The following is an 11,862-nucleotide window of genomic DNA, read 5'->3' on the forward strand; positions in this document are numbered from 1 at the left end:
TATTCGGACTGAATGTCCAGGTCCGACCTGTCGAGGAGCTCAGCTATTAAAATAAATACAAAAGGATTGTTTAACAAAATATTTACTATACAAAGGCTTAAATAACAAAATTAACATGCACCATTCACACATCTTGTTTCTTGCCAAATATAGCTTCTCTAGTCACAAGCTCAATCCCCCTTACCCACAACTTAGCCATTTCAATCCCACCATCACAAACAAAATGTACCTCCTTGTTCTTGGTCGTAACCACCCGAAACACTCCCGGTTCACCACCGTCAAACTTCTTGCGGCGATTCCACCAAAATGTCGAACTGGGACCCACCTCAGCCCCCTTACATATCACATTTCTCTTGCTTGATTTCCCCCAACTCAAAAACCCAGAAACCCTTACCATCTTCAACACTTTACTATGGGGACATCCTTTCCCTTCCTTTGTGTGCTTCTTAACAAATGCCCCGTCCAACACAAGCTTTCGCACAAGTTCGTCCAATATCACACGTTCCGCTTCATTTCCCACACCGTTTTTCCTTGCTAGCGCAAGCGTAGTTTCAAGTCTTGCATTCTCAATGTCACACTTTGCCCCATTTAAGATTAGAAGTTCACAAACATTCCCATGACCTCCCTTCGCTGCTAACATGAGCGGAGTGTACCCATCAACGTCAACAACATTAACATCATAACCGGTCCTTGTTAACACACGAACAGACTCAATATCACCACAACATGCTGCATGTTTCAGAGCATGAAATCCAGCAGAGTTGTACCTTCCCTTAGTGAGTGCATATTCAAGAATAACTTTTTCAAAAACATCACTGTTCTTGTTTGATTTTGAAAGGGTAATCACAGTCTCACCATGTTTGTTGTGCAGATTTAAGTTAGCACCAGCATACACAAGCAAAAGAAAAGCCTCAACGTGGCCAGATGCTGCAGTAATCATGGCTGCTGAGAACCCATTTCCATCATGCTCATCAAGATCAATTTCTGACTTCTCAACAAGTTTTTTCAAGGCTTCAATGTCATTGGCTCGTGTGACAAACAATAAAGATGAAAAACTCGAGGCATTGCTAGAGTATGTGAATTTCCAACCTCGAATTAGTTCTAGAACTGCTTGTTCGAATACATGAGTCCACTGTGTGAATCCAGCAATTGATAAGGCACATTGAACCACTGAATCAACCAACCCAAAATCAGCACCGGCTGATGCCAGAAGTTTAAGACAATCTTCGTGCTTATATCTCGCAGAAATCATTAGTGCAGTCTCACCAGATTCTGTTTTGGAATTAAGATTACAACCACCGATGATTAAGTGTTGGAGAACTTAAGCTGAACCAAGTCGCGCAGCCAAATGAATAGCCCGAAACTCTGTTTTCTCTGTCGTTTGAACTGGAAATTCTATATCAGCGCCGCAAGTCAAAAGAACATCCATTGCCCTTGCATTGTTACATAAGATGGCATGGTGGATGACGGTTCTCCCAAGATGAGGGAGGTTAGGGAAGAGGTGTTGGAGGAGTGTGCGTAAGATAGAACCACTAGCTTCAAAGTACTCCACAGCACACCAAGTAACACAGTAAGGCTCAGCTAACCCTGCTCCTACCTTAAATTCTTCTCCTGTAGCCATGTCCCATGCCCAAGCTCCGAGCCTCACTTTGATGTTCATACTAGCACTCGAGCATTTGCATTGGGATCCACTCCACACTACCACATTTAAAAGCATACATGTCATTTGATCGATCAATTTGAAGAACAATGCTTATTATAGGTAATATTGTAACCCAGTATATCGGTTCTAGTACAATGGTTCAGGGGTCCACGGGGTTTCTTGTCAATGTGAGACTAAATTTTCACAAGTGCAGTAGAAATAGAAGTCCAATTGGTAGGCACTCAAGTCGAAAAGGTAATGAAGTACTTACAAAAATTAATTGGCCAATTTGGATTGTAATAGGAGGCTAATTTTTTATTGTTGGAACTTTTGGACAAATATGGCATATGTTGCTCAAAATCAGACCTATTTGGAGCAATAGTCAAGAATTTCAATTATTTTGTACACTCTATGCATACTATCCACAATTGGCAAATAATACCAAGGGGGCAATAAAATATAGTAAACAGGAAAGAAAGAATACAAAGAATTCCTAAAGGAAAAAAAAAAAGAAAGTGTAATTTCCAAAAATAACAAAATAAAATTCAATTTTAAAAGAACTTCAGTATGACGTCCAATTGCAAAACCATGTGGGTCGGAACCTCAGGGCCTTTTTTTTTCTCAAGAGGTGATTTCGATAATCAACCAACCAACAAATTCGTAGCCCAGGTGACACAGCCTCTCTCTTGCCCAAATGAAATGGGATAAAACAAATCAATAAGCTTTTTGATTGATTCAAGGTGCAGCGAAGGCAAATTCAATTAAGGCAAGGGGCGCTTACTTTTCCTAATGCTGAGTCATCTTATTCAAATTTAGCTATGCTAATGGAACAGGAAAAGTTTTCAGAGGATATCTACCCCACAGAGGACTGCTAGCAACTCCCAATTCCTTAGGCACGTGACACCCAATTTGCTTTGATTTGTTACTAAGCTTAAGGGTTGACTGTGCAGATTAGCTTACAGCTTACACTGACCCATTTGATCACCACTACTTACAAACATCACGGTTACACAGTTCGACAAACCTTACCTCTGGTAATTTCAGTCGTATAACAACTTGGTTCATCATTTCCACAATTTACATCCATGGTTGCAAAAAAATTGAACTATTCAATTCAATCATATGAGCTCCAAAATCATTCATTATTGCAATTTGTAGGGTTGTGTCACGTCACAGCAAACCACATGCATGAAAGAAAATATAACAATTACAGAAAAACATGAAGTACCTTGACAAGTGTGTCGACCACATCAACAAAGCCTCTACATGATGCTGTGACATGAGTGTGAACAGCTACATGAGAGCAAATCATGCTGGAGCCCATGAGAAGCTCAGCAGGCCGGCCTTGCCCCACTTAGCTTGCTTCCAACAGAGCTTCCTCACACGCTGGCTGAGTTGCCCCACCATTCACGAGTCTCTCCAATATCTCAATATGGCTCTCCCTTACTGCTGCTGTCGTCGCATAGCCCCAGAACACTTTCTGGTTCACATTAGCTCCAACACTCCGTCATCATAAAAATGTATAACCTCAAAAAAATTATTTGGAATGGGCATTTTTTTTCATAAGATAATTTCAAGTTAATACACTGATCGCCAATTGACAGAACAGTATGATGACAAAACATTAATTATGAGTGGAAATTCCCAACATAACATACGTTTAACATCAAGCTGAGAGAAAATTGGGAACTAATTTTTGAAATCCAACTTAAAGTTAAAAGGAGCTAAACTTCAACATATTAAAAAGTGTCAAAACATTTTTTTTGTGGGGGGAGGGGGGGTTTCTAGTGAATTCCGTTAAGCAAATTGTCACAACCCAAACCCGACCCTATGGGTTTAGCACCGTAACCGGCCAGTAATCCGAGATTACCGAAGGCCTGCAGAACAGTAGTATAGTAAAACAGAGTACAGGGCCTGGCGGAAGCCAAAACAGTAAATAAATAATGTCCATTGAGCTGTGACAGTCTGCATGCCAAAAAGATTTTTCATGCATTCATACATACAACAGTACAGTCTATACAATAATTTACAGTCACACAGTACAGGGACCTAATCCCTTAATAACAGTACAGTAAACATTCAGTCTATACAGAACAGTAGACGGTACAGAAGGGGGAATTGTAAAACACCCCGAAGCCTTAACACGATAGGCTCGGAACCTCGCAGTGAGGCACAAAGGTTGGCTTGACAAAACTGGAGTCTAACCCGCGCTCCTAGCTCCGATCTGGTGGCTGAGCACCTACATATATATATAAACAGTGAGCTAAAGCCCAGTGAATAACATGATGCGTAAAGGGTTTAAGAATGAATGTCCTTACAGTAATGAAAACACAGTAATGAAAACAGTCCATTAAATCAGTCTTTCAGTCAGTACAGTCATATGTGGTACATCCATTAGCATAACAGTACAGTAAACAGTAGGTCTTAAAAGACCGAACAGTAAATGATGGCCATCAATCAGTAAACAGTAGTGGTTCCACGAGGGAACCGACAGAGATCTCTGTAACAGTAACAGTCAGTAACAGTAGTTGCTAAGGATGTCACAATACAGTTCAGAATAGAGGACATACATTCATTCAATTACAGTAACAGTTCAGAAAGCAGTGCAGTTCAATTGTTCAGACGATAATCATTTTGAACATATCTTTACACAGTTGTTACTCACAGAGTTTGGGTTACAGTATGCTAGAGCGTGCCTCCCCAGTCGCCAACCCTACACAGTTAACAGATTGAACACACACTAAGCTACACAGTTGGGAGATAACATAATTTAACCCCTAATGCCTCGGTGTGTTCTACATCTATCCTCAACAGGATGTCTTAAACTAGGCCTAAGGATGCCTAGAATGGAATAAGGATGCAAAGATGTGATCAGAAGACTGTTTCAAGATTTTCAGAAAATAGGGTCCCGCTCGAGCGCAGGTTTCCCCGCTCGAGCGGTCATGTGACAAAGGTACACGCTCGAGCGTCAACTTTCCAGCTCGAGCGTACTGTAAAAGTACTGGATGGGTGAAATCTCCGCTCGATGCCCGCTCGAGCTTGAGACATGACTCCGCTCGAGCGCCCAATCCTCTGCTCGAGCAGACTGTAAAACAGTGCAGAGATACTGGATGCTCGGATTCCACGCTCGAGCGGCACTTCCCCCGCTCGAGCGAAAGTGCAGAATCTGGGAATTCCAGATTGCACCTCCAAGCTCAAACTCGCATTCAAATGCATCAAAACCAATCCTCTTGGGCCCATTTTCTGGAAAACATTTATAAACACATAGAATAACATGTTTCAAAGCTCAATTTTAAGAAATCAAAGCCCAAGGGTGTTTAATTCAAACTCAATTTAAACCATTTTTCAAGCACAAGATGAACATGCAAACATGCATGAATTCAAACCATTTTGAAGCTCCAATTTGATGCTCTAAGGAGCCAATTGATCCAAAAACAAGTTGAAAACATGGACCATTACAAAATTATGGACATGCATGCACCATTTTGCCATGAACTCAACTCCAAATTCAACCAAGAACACATGCAAGCATGAATTATGCTCTATATCAACATGTATGAACTAAAACATGACTTAGCTCTACAATTTAACATGGACCATGCAAGAATTAGTTCAAACACAAGAATGAGAAGGTGAAATTCATACCTAAGTTCCTTGAATGCAAGTCTAGGGGTTCAATTTAGCAATCCACACTTCAATTAGCAAGCAATACACCAAGCATTTCAAGCCAATTCAACAAAATGAACTCAATTCTCTCCTCTAGTCTCTCTCTAGTCGGCAAGGCAAGGAAGAAGGCTGAGGTAAATGTTTTTGGCTCAAGTATAATGAACTCAAAAGTGTATAGGTAGTGGCCCACTCAAGGGCAAGGTTGTAATTAAGGCCAACTCTGTATTTTATCAATATTTAATCTAATTTAATCATACCTAATCAGTTTTCAAATAATTATACCATAAAATCACATTAATTATGACGATCATAGGACACCAATCGGTTTCTAATTCGGCCGTCGATAAGGCCTTCAATTAGCGGTTTAAACACAAAGACATGAACAGATAATTAATCAATCAAACAGATAGAATATGCAACACAATAGATATACTTGGCTAATTCAGTTTCAATTTCAGTCAGTCGGTTCAGTACTTTTAATCAGTTCAATCATCAGTCATAATCAGTCCAGTTTAACGGTAATCGGCGGTTATTCGGTAAACAGTAACGAGGGTTGTTACACAAATGTAAAGTTTAGTGCAGTTATCTCACAAGGAAAATGAAAATAATAATGATAATGGAAAATATACTTACTATTATTATAGTTATGAGTATAATTATTACCAGGATTATTAGAATCCCTATTATTATGACAACAATCACTTCTAATTTGAAATTTCAACAAAGGCATTCATGTTGCAGTTAACAATTAATGACCATATACTGAAAAATCAAGGCTGAAATTGTAAATAGATTTTTCCAATCAATAACTGATTTTTCAAATATCAAATTACTACCAATGAAAACCAACAGCTAATTAAGCTCCTAAAAAAAAATTTGTGAAATAAATTCAGATTGAAAAAAGAAAAAAAAGAAAAAAAATAAGTTTCAGATTATAAACCAATAAATCCACAAACACAATCAAAGTGAAGATAAGAACTAATTTTGATTTTTCTCAAAGAATTTGTACTTAGCTTATCAAATGACTCCAGAGCCAAAACCATCTTCCTTCAGAGTATGCTTCTAGCGAAACAGAGTGATAATTCATTGGATTACTCACAATTGGATCTCAAAGAGAAAATTCATAAAGAAATTTGAATAGTAGAGAGAGAGAGAGAGAGAGAGAGAGAGAGAGAGATGAAAATACAAGAAATTTCAAGAACTGATAAAATAATCACAGGAAAAAAAGCCAAAAAAGCTCTCATTTGGACATCTCAGAGTATCAAATCGATGACAATATTTGAACAAAATGGGAAACAAACACAAAATTCAAACTCTATACCATCTAAACAAACATAGATTACACACACACATATTGTCAAAACTACATAACGAGCTTTGTCTTCATAAAAACAAAAATTATACAAAAAAAAAAGAAAAAGAAATGCCAATTGATGACAATCTTCAAGCAAAATGCGAAAAAACACAAAATTCAAAGTCTATACGTCGTAAGGGCATCTCCAATCCTTCATCCTCTCTTTCATCAAATTTAAATTTAATAAAAAAAATACTCAAAAAAATCTCCAATTTTTCATTAAATGCTCATCAAATCAAGGAAGAGTCATTTTTCATCAAATTAAGAACTCATCAAATTTGAATTTCATGAAAATTTAAAAAGTCGAAGCATTGGAGATGATTTTCTTTTCTTCAAATTTTATCAATATATATATATTTTAAATTTCCTCCTTTCATAAATTTCATATGGGAGTAGTACATATCAAATGAAAAAAATTGGTGAAGAATTAGAGATGCTCTAATACCACACACAAACGCACAAAAATGAGACAGATTATATATATAAACACACATTGTCAAAATTACATAACGAGCTTCGTATTCATCAAAAACAAAACAAAAACAATACCAATAACAATACCAATCGATGACAATTTTTGAACAAAATGAGAAACAAACACAAAATTTGAATTCTGTACCTTCTAATTCAAAATAATAATAATAATAAATGACAGATTACATATCCATAATGAGCTTCGCCTTCATCAAAGAGAAAAAATTAAACAAAAACAATACCAGTAATTTCCTGAGGAGCGTCACATTTCCGGCATGATCAGCGAGGAAGAGAGCGGTGACCTCAGTCCTAAACTCTTCAAACTCGAATCGAACTTCACTAGCGGACTCATCGCGTAACACGATCTCTGTTTTTCGAGTCTTCAAAGCTCACGGTTCCGATGAAGTTGACCAAATGCATCACTCTTCCAGACCCAGGTTCAGGCATACTCTCTCTTGCTTCTTCCAACAATTTCTCTTTCCTTCTCTTGATATTCGAACTACCCATTTCAGATGAAAAAAGCCCCCTCGTGCAAATAAGAACCAAGAAGAGCAACATCGTCTGAAGAAATGTCGAAAGAAGCATCATCTTCTGAAGGAACAACAAAACACCGCAAATAAGAAGCAAGAAGATCATCTTAAGCAATAAGAAATTCTCCATATTGTATGAATACTGTACGTGTATGTGTATGTGAGTATATATATATATATGTATTTAGATATATATATATATACACAGAGAGACATTGCAGAGAGTAATTTCGAATTTCAGGATCAATGAATAAGAAAAGAGAGAGAGAGATTGCAGAGAGGAATTCCGAATTTCAAGATTAATGTATAAGGAATGAGTTAATGTTTTTAGTATTTGATTTTAAAATTAAGGAATTATCGAATTTCAAGATCAATAAATAAGGAATGAGTTAAATTTTTGGGATTTTTGGTGAAAAGCATCTCTCATTGGGCCTATTTTGTGTGAAACCCATGAAATTAAATAATAACACTAGGGGTGTTTGCGGATCAGTTTTGTGCAGTTTGAGGTTCGGTTTTGACTCGCCCGCATCTATGTGGTTTGGTAAAAAGTCAATCCGCAACCGCCCGCAGTGCGGTTTGCGGTTTGTGTGGATAGGGTTTGCAAATGTGCGGATGGTTGCGGGTGGTTTGCGATTTACACTTTTTTCTTTAAAAATTAATTTTTCAGTTTTTTTTTTTCCCATTGAATTTAGGCATCAGATTTATTTTATATATTTGTGATAACAATTTTCTGATGAGTTTACAAATAAAAATTAAATATCAATGCATTAAATGAAATTATCCAAAACAAAGAGACCCTATGTCACGACCCCAAACCGCCCCTAGTAGTTTGGTGCCGTGATGGCCAGTAATCCGGGATTACCAAAGGCCAACCTTCAAAAATCCACACACAATCATAGTATAAATTTATATATGGGGCTCACAAGTGCGAAAGCAATAATTTAAAAATACAAGTGGTCCATAAGAGCTGTGCATAAGTTACATGGAATGGCATACAACTTTACATAATTTTACAACTTGAATACAAATACAATGAAGTACAAAATACATATTACATCTTGATCAAAAGGCTTCTCCAGCTGACATGTGTAAATTACAAGTATCATAAGCCGAGAAACATAATTTTCAAGACTACCGACGTGAATACAAGTTAGGCCGACATAACAAAAACCCAAAATAAGCTCGCGAATCACACCTAGGCGTCACCGCCTTCCTGCTCATCACCTACATATACATAGAGAGGGTGAGCTTGGATACTCAGTGAATGGTATAAGAAATAAAGGGGTTTGCATAACTAGTATTCAAGATCTTTATCAAACAATACATAACATAATTAGTGCAAGTCAAGGAATGAACCAAGTCCATCTTCCAAATCTGTCAAGTTTCAAAGGATGCTTACTAACACCATTATAATACAAGTGATGACATCTCGGCAAACAAACCTACGCGGTAAACCGTCAGTGGCAATCAAGGCAAGACAAGACAAGACAAGGGAGATATCTCAATTCAATGGGGTCGTTGCATTATAGTCCCCTGACACTAAGGACTTGTGCTACTAATGCTTAGAGTCCCCTAGCACGTACGGACTTCCAAACTTTGTGCTATAAATGCTTATAGTCCCTTAGCACGTACGGACTTCCAAACTTTGTGCTACAAATGCTTATAGTCCCTTAGCACGTACGAACTTCCAAACTTTGTGCTACAAATGCTTATAGTCCCTTAGCACGTACAGACTTCCAAGAATGTCATCAAAACAAGATAGTATGTATATTTTCCAACTAGGAATAACCATTCATGCTTACAAATACTTTTCAAAATGAAGCAAAATAAGACTTTTATCAAAGCATTATAACATAGCTTTATTAAAAATACCACTCACTTAGTTCTTCAAACGTCGGGGTCAAGGCAAGTCTGAATCCTACAAACACATGGCAAAGTCTATTGAATGCACTTTCAAACAAGTTTCACATGCATGCAGATGATCTCGGCATTCCTCAAGACTAAGTCAAATCAAAACAAACACAGTTCTTTATCTTGGGAAAACATGCTGGGCAACTACCAGGTCTAGGCCGAGGTTCCACACCCCCTTGCCGAGGTGTGGCCTCGATGGCCACATTCAAAGGAATGAAGTCGGGAAAAATCTGGGTTTCCCTCTCTTAAAGATCATGATGAACATGAAGAATATAAACATGAGGAAGATGAATGCAAAGATCATAATTTGCTATTACAAAATCTGAGATTTCATGCTATGAGTTCAAAAACATGGACCTGGGTACCCATATTCAAGGATCTTGTGAGAACAAACACAAAACATGAATCTCAATGCAAACTTTCAGATCAAACAAGACTTTTTGTCCAAGAACACATGAACACTATTTTCTCTTTCTAAACCAACTTTAAATCGATGCATGACATGCAGAACAGGTTCGATCGTGCAATGCAGCTAGATGATCAATAAGAATGACAAGAGTACATCAAGAATCTAACCTCAATACGTGAATCTAATGGTTTGATCTCTAGGAATCAAGCTCGAAAGCCCACTCTCTCACTCTAAACTTCTTCTTCTTCTAGAGCTTCTCTCTCCTCACAAACAAAGACATATAGCAAAATGATACATTTCTAGGTCTGCTGGCTGACTTAACCCTCTACAGGGGCACGTGGCAGCGGCTGGTTGGTGCTACTCAAAAAGGTGGCTGAGTGACAAAACAAGACTATGACAAAGTGTGTTCAACAAGCAAGATGGCATGGGCACTTCCGTAAGCAATGATCTCGGCTAAAAGCAAGGCATTCGCAAGCAAGGGAACAATGACCTCGGCTAGGAAGGACAACACCTGACTAAGCTGTGCCACACCTTGGCCTAGACGTGCCATACCTCGGTCTAGGTCATACCACTCCGGGACAAGATCACTTAGGTGCAAAGGTAACATCTCGGCCTAGATGATTCACACCTCGGCCTTGGTGATGAACACCTCGGCCTAGATAATGACATCTCGGCCAATATGTCAGGGCGAAGGTAGAGGTCAAACAAAGTGGTTCCAAGATAATTCTAGATTGAAGACGACCTCGGCTAAACTCAGACCAAGCAAGGTACAAAACATGCTGTAACACTTAAACGAACAAGGACAAGACTTGAAACGCAAGCTTACAAGACAGAATCACATGAATGCATATGAGTATGGTTAGGATAGAGTCAGGGTTATTACATCCTACCCCCCTTAAAGAAGTTTGGTCCCCAAACTTGAGTTACCTTGATTCGAGAATAACTCCGGGTATCAGACTTTCATTTCCTCTTCCATTTCTCATGTAGCATCCCTGCCGTAATGCTCTTTCCATTTAATCTTCACCATCGGTATTGCCTTATTTCTCAGTCGCCTCACTTATCTATCGATGATGCGTATCGGCTCTTCTTCATAGCTTAGGCCTTCATCAACCACAATCCCGAAATGATCAATCACGTGTAGTGGATCCCGTATATACTTCCTCAACATCGAGATATGAAACACATTATGAACTTGACTTAATCTCGGTGGTAAAGCAAGTCTGTAGGCAACCGGGTTAACTTTCTCAAGAATTTCAAACGGTCCAATGTAATGGGGTGCTAATTTACCCTTCTTCCCAAATCTTGAAACTCCTTTCATCGGCGAGGTTTTCAGGAACACATGATCCCCTACTTCGAATTCTAACTCCTTTCTTCTCTGGTCAGCGTAACTCTTTTGTCGGCTCTGAGCGGTTTTGATTCTATGTTGGATAAGCTTAATCTTTTCGGTTGTCCTTTGAACTAAATCGGGGCCGATCAAAGCTTTATCTCCTACTTCGGTCCAACATATCGGCGATCTGCACTTTTTTCCATACAAGGCTTCATACGGCGCCATGCCAATGCTAGCTTGGTAACTGTTGTTGTAAGCGAATTCTACTAATGGCAAATGCACTTCCCAGCTTCCCTTGAAGTCCAATACACATAGTCTAAGCATATCTTCAAGTGTTTGAATTGTTCTCTCTGTTTGGCCATCGGTCTGGGGATGAAAAGTTGTACTAAACCTCAATTCGGTCCCCAAAGCCCTTTGTAAACTCTGCCAAAATCTAGAAACAAATTTTGGATCTCGGTCTGACACGATGGACATCGGCACACCATGAAGTCTAATGATCTCATTCATATACAACACAGCAAGTCGATCAGCATTAAACAAAGTCCTAAC

General features: G+C 38.6%; 1 pseudogene; it reads right to left on the minus strand.

Annotated features, from left to right (window-relative positions):
* On the minus strand, positions 1–7,796 carry LOC145789269 (uncharacterized; annotated as a pseudogene).
* Between the last annotated feature and the right edge of the window lie 4,066 nt (positions 7,797–11,862).

The sequence above is a fragment of the Camellia sinensis genome, chromosome 10, assembly GCF_055761805.1.
Source record: "Camellia sinensis isolate YWXY chromosome 10, ASM5576180v1, whole genome shotgun sequence".
NCBI classification, from domain to species: Eukaryota; Viridiplantae; Streptophyta; class Magnoliopsida; order Ericales; family Theaceae; genus Camellia; species Camellia sinensis.